The sequence below is a fragment of the Lissotriton vulgaris genome, chromosome 2_1 (genome assembly GCF_964263255.1).
Source record: "Lissotriton vulgaris chromosome 2_1, aLisVul1.2, whole genome shotgun sequence".
Taxonomy (NCBI): Eukaryota; Metazoa; Chordata; class Amphibia; order Caudata; family Salamandridae; genus Lissotriton; species Lissotriton vulgaris.
The window spans coordinates 1132205603-1132213153 of NC_141687.1; the positions used below are offsets into that span (position 1 = coordinate 1132205603).

Consider the following 7551-nt stretch of genomic DNA (forward strand, 5'->3'; position numbering starts at 1 on the left):
ATAGGGAGCCAGTGGAGGCTTTGTAGCAGGGGGGAAGCTTTAGTGTGTCTTGGCTGTCTGAAGATAAGACGAGCGGCATCATTCATCACCACCTGTAGTCTATTTATCAAGGTTTTTGGTAGGCCAAGGTAGAGGGCATTTCCATAATCTATGCGTGAAATCACAGTAGCTGCGACGATGGAACGTAGCATAGATTGGGAAATGATAGGCACTAATTTCCGTAGCTGTCGGATGATATTAGTACAGCTGCCCACCACTGAAGAGATTTGGCTGACCATAGAGAGGTCACAATCCAGTTTGATCCTGTTATGGCAGGGTTCTTGGCTTTATTTAGCAGTGATAAAAGATCATTATTCTTGCTCGCATCTAGTATAGGCCTTCTTAGCCTGTGTTGGCCCTTTAAACCCTTTTTCCAGACCTAGAAGAGGATAGCTGCTTAATATGCCTTTATTCTTGACTTTAACCTGTCTATTGCCTATTGGCTTTGACATATTAGACATATTGGTATGGTTCATGTAGGTATTCTGACAGAGCTAAGGAGCATTTCACCCCTTTCAGGCCTAAAGCTAGAGAGACTCCATCTTGATGGAAGCAGAAAGGCTTTCTAGGTTAAAAGTGATGTTTTAGTTTCAAGCTGTTGTTCGCTTGGAGAGAACCGGTTCAGGCTGACCCTTATCGAAGGAATGTATTTTTCTCCACTCCGAAGACACAACTTCAGGCTGGCCAGCTGGGAAAGTGTCCTTGGTACGGGGAGGTACAAGAATTTGGTGGGCGGCAGGTTACTGGCCGTGAATTTCCATGAAGGAACGGGCTTTGATATTAGCGAAGGTGTTAGTCTTGCAGGTCAGTTCAGTTTTGGAAGTCTGCAGCGTGGTGTGCAGTTCAGCGTGGTGCTCAGAACAACTTGGAGCATAGGACTGCTGAGAGCCCAGAACAACTTGGAGCTCTGAATAGCTTGCAAAGAGAGAGAGGATGTCTGCTGGGAGCTGCAGAATAGAGTGCAGTTCTTGAATGGAGAAAGAAGGCAGACGATTGCTGAAGATGAGGAGAGAGAAAAGCAGTGCAGAGAGCATCAAAGAAGGCTGTCAGCTGGAGCAACTGAACCAGAGGCGTACTGATGTGGTGAAGGAGGGAGAGACAGAGAGAGCCCTAATCCCACCAGAGGCAGAGAGAGAAATCTTCCTTCTAATAGGTGAGGTAGTCTGAATTAGTCACATTAGCTACACTTAATCTTTTCCCTTTTAGCGGAGTGTTCCTGTTATGTGTAATCCTTCTCTTTCAAGCGGTGTGTTCTACCTATAGCCTTTGTTAGATTTGCATAAATGTTTATATTACTGTAATAAATGTCCCCAGTTTATAACTAATTGGTGTGTAATCCCTATTCTTGTTCACTAAAGGTAAATGGCACTTCTAGGTGTTTGCTAGGCGCATGAATGGATGAGTAATCCCAATCAGGTGAGTGGTGATCACATAAATAGGGAGTGAGTGGACCTTTGATGCCAAGAGCCGGTAATACACAATAATCTGGACCCACATCTAAAGTTATTATTGTAGTTTCATCCCGAGTAGACAGCGGAGATAATATCCCAATATATATATATATATGTATAGGTGTTCATAGGAATGTGGTCGTCGTTTGACATGCGGCGTTAATGAGAGCACTGGAGTGTCAAACCAGTGTGTAAAGCCACCGGATTGTGGTAAAAGACTAAGTGAGAGCGGCAGGAGGGACACTGCCGTGGATGTTTCGCAGGATCGCGAACGCTTGGAAAAGGAGAGCACGGGGGCTGCAGACCCACGTGTGTAGACGCACCAGATTGTGTGTCAGATCTGCCCTAGGGTAGAACGGTCTGGGTCAGGGTGGCCGCGAGACCAACTGATGTAAATAAGTGTGGTGTAGGGTATGGATATCCCTAGTAATCAGTGAGTATTCTTAGTATCCCTATAGATTTAGTGGTGTTCTTAATGATATGAGCTTGTATATTGCGAGTTCCCTATCCTCAGGTAGGTACCAGGTGCCTGGATATAGAGGAGTCCTGAGGAAGGAAGGTGAGTACGTTTTGGCTGGGTCACAGGGGCCCCTGGGGGCTGATCCCATCTAAACAGAAAATCCAGCCATTACATTTTGGCGTAGTCGGCATCTTACGGACTCTGTGTGACCCCATGTGTTGTGAGTAAGCGCCAAACATTACATTTTGGCGTAGTCGGCATCTTACGAACTCTGTGTGCCTGGCCATGTGTTTAGAGAGGACCCCATGTGTTGTGAGTAAGCGCCAAACATTACATTTTGGCGTAGTCGTCATCTTACGAACTCTGTGTGCCTGGCCATGTGCTTAGATTGTTTCCCATGTGTTGTGTGGGAGTGCCCTGAGTGCCATGTACGCCAATTACATTTTGGCGTAGTCGGACAGTTTACGAACTCTGTGTGCCTGGCCATGTGTTTAGAGAGTTGCCCATGTGTTCTGAGGGAGTGCCCTGAACGCTAGTTCCATCTGGCTTAATGTTGCAGTTTATGTAGCCTGTTAGACCTATTGGCTTGAACAGTTGCAGCGTGAGGAGATTGTATTACATCATGGCATTTGGTTTATTCAGGGTGGAAGGAATGGTTTTCATCTTGGTGTTTAAACTGTCAGAGTTGAAGGATGGCATTACATGAGGAAGCCAGTTACATCTTTGTGATGGTCCAATTGTATAAATGTGTGTAAAAAGTGCTTTTAAATTGCCCATTAAATTGCTTGCTGCATCTGCTTATGCTGTGCAATGTGAAATGTGTTCATTTTAATATGATCTGTGGAGTTCTGTGAATATAGCTCCTTGTAAATATGGCTTTAGAATAGCGCCATTTTAATGTGGCTTGTGAGGTGCAGGTTCTCATGTTGATCTGCTGTGTTGCTTGTGAATGGTGCTTTGAATATATTCCTTGTGACAAGCGTGTCATTTTTTGAGTTTGTTTATTGTCTTGTAAATATGGCTTTAGAATAGCGCCATTTTAATGTGGTTTGTGAGGTGCATGTTCTTTTGTTAATCAGTTGTGTTCCTTGTGCATTGCGCCTTGGAAATGTTATTTGTGAAAGGCTTGTCTTGTAAATTTGGCTTGTGAATAGCGCCATGTGGTCATGGCTTGGACAGGACATGTTCTCATTACGTTTGGCAGGAGAGAGCTGGATCTTTCTCGGGTGCTTGGGGATAACGTTTTTGAAAATATGTACGTGTCATTTGTAAACGTGAAGAAATGTGCTGATGATTTTCCCATGTAAAAATGGACGTTGGGAAATGATTCTGTTTGAGCTGCCAAAGGGTTAATATCTTGAGTTGAGGTGGCAGCCTTTAATTTTTTACATGCTGTCAACATGCATGGTTATCTGACCTGACTATAAAAGTCAGTGAATTATTTTAAGGATTTTTGATGGTTTGATTTTGACTTTTTTTTTGGTTTCTTGGTCAGCCTATGTGCTTTGTCAGTTTCTTGACGGAAAGGTAACATCTTGTGTTTTGAGAAGAGTTCTGTTCATTTCACATTCCTTTTGAAATGCGTCTACGTATTTGTGTGGGTTCACTTTGGAACTGAAGTGTTTATAAATCAACCAGTGAATTACGGAGAAAGCTGTTCTTTTAAAATGAGAGAAATGTTAAAAAGATAGCCCTAGAGTGCACGCTACGAGCTGTTTTCATTAATTATTTCTGTGAGGGGTTTCCATCTAGACAGGAATGTGATGGTTGCAATAATAATAGGTTTAGAATAATAAATCTTGCCCGACAGTGCGTGGTAACATGTGCTTTTAATTAGTGTGAGGCAACCATGTGCTTTTAAATGAAAAAAGTTAAAACGTGACATTATTATTTTCCCAAACGTGAATTAAAATGTATGCTTTTATAAATGTGTCATCAAAAAATGTGAACTTAAATATAATGTTGAAATGAATATGCATTTTATGCTGTTTTACAAATTATTTCTTTTTGACAAATGGGCCATGTTAATTCGTTTCTCAAATGCAGAATGTATATAATTTGGTGTGCAAAAGATAGTTGCCCCTTTTAAATAAGTGCTCATATTTTTAAATGTTTTGTGGACAAACGTCTTTTTAAAAAAAAGATTGGATCTTTTTTAATTGGCAATACACTGTAACAGAATTGTTTTTTTTTAGTAATATTCGCCTCCGTTAGTTTGAGAATCAGGCCATGAGAACAGGCAAAAGGAATTTGTTTTTTGACCTTGGCAGCCCAGCTGGTCTGCGCAGACAAACTTTTTTTTTCATTCTGCAAGTTTAGATCACGTCCCAGTGTGTTATGATGGGCTACAATCCAATTTTCTTCCGCGCACGGCTTGTTTATTTAAGGGCGGGGTGGCCTGGGCTTCTCTGACCATGGAAATTGGGAAGCTTGCAGTGCCCTGCTGATGCTGTCATCATTTGGCAGTGTTACAATTTTTTTTTCACACTGTAGCATGACTCTTGCCCAGAAGGGTGAGACTGACTTAGTTAGGATTAGGGTATGTTAGGCCCCACTCAATGTTGCTAAAAGTTAGATTTTGAATGTTTTAATTAATTAGGATATTTTCTTTTCAATAATGAAAGGCACCCGGGGTGCTTTTTAAATGGAAAATTTTATTTTACAAGAATAATGATACTTTTTCTCTGGTTTCTAGGATTGCTGCAGTTGGGGTGCGTGCGTGCATCTGCCCACTCCCTTTATTTGTTTTAGCTTTTTATTTTCATGTTATTATTTTAGTTTATTGTTTTGGATGATGGAACCAGACCAGACCAGACCAGACCAGACCGGGTGATGGATGGCCGCATTGGAGGAAGTACCGAGGATGCAGGGTGGTGGCCTACACTGAAGAATTTGGACATTAAATAATCCCTTGGACAATCAGGCCCCACTTTTAAAAAGAAATGAAACCCAAACATGTTTTATTTGTTACAGGATTGTAAAAGGACTTGATTCATAATCCCTTGTACTAGCAGGCCCCACTTTTAAAAAGAAATGAAACCCAAACATGTTTTATTTGTTACAGGATTATAAAAGGACTTGATCCATACTCCCTTGTACAAGCAGGCCCCACTTTTTAAAGCAAACAAAAATATGTCACCTATTATAGTTTTTCCAAATGAAGGACTTTTTTCAATGATGGCGCACACATGTGCTCCACCGTGTGATTTAAGCTTGATGTTACACTAGTTATCTTGTAGACTGGGGTTGTAGTTTTTTACTGTTCTTGCATTTTCACCTTAATTGATCAAAGGGTGGTTACCTTACGATTTAGATGGTTCTGGGTGGTGTGTCTTTTAGTATGATTATGTGTTAATGTTTATCCAGACCTTGCAACAGTTTGTCATGTTTATTTCTCAGATTTCACCTTAAATTGACTAATGTCAGTAGGTAGGCCTCATTTAGGCCTATTGTTATTTTCATCTCACATATTAGCACCTACACCAATAGTTTCATGAGTCATCATTAGCTTAAGTTGCCTATAGTACGTAAGGCTCATTTAGGCCCTTTCTTGTTTTCTCATTAGAAGTTGAAACACATTTAGCCTTAAGTTGTCCGAAGTAGGCCCATTTAGGCCCCTTGCTGTTTTCATTCAACACATAAGCCCCTACATGACTAGATTTCACCAGTTATCATTAGAAGTTGAGGCACATTTAGTTTGAGGATGCTTTGGTTAGTTTCTGTTGTTATCAGATCCAATCTCAGATATGTTTCAGCATTCAGGTCAAGGGTGCTTTGATTTGTTTTTAGGTTTCTATTCCCTACAATTGAGTTTCAGGTAGAATTTTCTTGAGTTGTCATTGTTTTTAGGGAGTTTTTTAGGTTTTGATTTGTTGATAGATTGTGTTGATGTTTGTTTATCTAGATGTTATTGTTTGTCAGATGTTCGCAAGATAAGGATCTAAGGGTGGATGGCAGAGTCTTTTGGGCTTTATTTAGCAGTGATATAGACCTTAATCTTGCTCACATCTAGGATAGGTATTTTTTAGCCTATGTTGGATAGATTGTGTTGATGTTTCTTTAGATGGTTGTTGTTGTTTATAAGATGCTCGCAAGATAAGGATCTAGGGTGCAATGTTATGGCAGGGTTCTTGGCTTTATTTAGCAGTGATAAAAGATCATTATTCTTGCTCGCATCTAGTATAGGCCTTCTTAGCCTGTGTTGGCCCTTTAAACCCTTTTTCCAGACCTAGAAGAGGATAGCTGCTTAATATGCCTTTATTCTTGACTTTAACCTGTCTATTGCCTATTGGCTTTGACATATTAGACATATTGGTATGGTTCATGTAGGTATTCTGACAGAGCTAAGGAGCATTTCACCCCTTTCAGGCCTAAAGCTAGAGAGACTCCATCTTGATGGAAGCAGAAAGGCTTTCTAGGTTAAAAGTGATGTTTTAGTTTCAAGCTGTTGTTCGCTTGGAGAGAACCGGTTCAGGCTGACCCTTATCGAAGGAATGTATTTTTCTCCACTCCGAAGACACAACTTCAGGCTGGCCAGCTGGGAAAGTGTCCTTGGTACGGGGAGGTACAAGAATTTGGTGGGCGGCAGGTTACTGGCCGTGAATTTCCATGAAGGAACGGGCTTTGATATTAGCGAAGGTGTTAGTCTTGCAGGTCAGTTCAGTTTTGGAAGTCTGCAGCGTGGTGTGCAGTTCAGCGTGGTGCTCAGAACAACTTGGAGCATAGGACTGCTGAGAGCCCAGAACAACTTGGAGCTCTGAATAGCTTGCAAAGAGAGAGAGGATGTCTGCTGGGAGCTGCAGAATAGAGTGCAGTTCTTGAATGGAGAAAGAAGGCAGACGATTGCTGAAGATGAGGAGAGAGAAAAGCAGTGCAGAGAGCATCAAAGAAGGCTGTCAGCTGGAGCAACTGAACCAGAGGCGTACTGATGTGGTGAAGGAGGGAGAGACAGAGAGAGCCCTAATCCCACCAGAGGCAGAGAGAGAAATCTTCCTTCTAATAGGTGAGGTAGTCTGAATTAGTCACATTAGCTACACTTAATCTTTTCCCTTTTAGCGGAGTGTTCCTGTTATGTGTAATCCTTCTCTTTCAAGCGGTGTGTTCTACCTATAGCCTTTGTTAGATTTGCATAAATGTTTATATTACTGTAATAAATGTCCCCAGTTTATAACTAATTGGTGTGTAATCCCTATTCTTGTTCACTAAAGGTAAATGGCACTTCTAGGTGTTTGCTAGGCGCATGAATGGATGAGTAATCCCAATCAGGTGAGTGGTGATCACATAAATAGGGAGTGAGTGGACCTTTGATGCCAAGAGCCGGTAATACACAATAATCTGGACCCACATCTAAAGTTATTATTGTAGTTTCATCCCGAGTAGACAGCGGAGATAATATCCCAATATATATATATATATGTATAGGTGTTCATAGGAATGTGGTCGTCGTTTGACATGCGGCGTTAATGAGAGCACTGGAGTGTCAAACCAGTGTGTAAAGCCACCGGATTGTGGTAAAAGACTAAGTGAGAGCGGCAGGAGGGACACTGCCGTGGATGTTTCGCAGGATCGCGAACGCTTGGAAAAGGAGAGCACGGGGGCTGC

The 7551-nt window shown here is 41.6% G+C and overlaps 1 long non-coding RNA gene across 1 annotated transcript; it reads left to right on the forward strand.

The window, feature by feature from the left end:
- The first annotated feature begins 313 nt into the window (after positions 1-313).
- LOC147731699 (uncharacterized) lies at positions 314-6952 on the forward strand. Its single transcript, XR_015308459.1, has 2 exons — positions 314-1192; positions 4646-6952. It is a non-coding gene; the product is annotated as an uncharacterized LOC147731699 (long non-coding RNA).
- Positions 6953-7551: the final 599 nt, after the last annotated feature.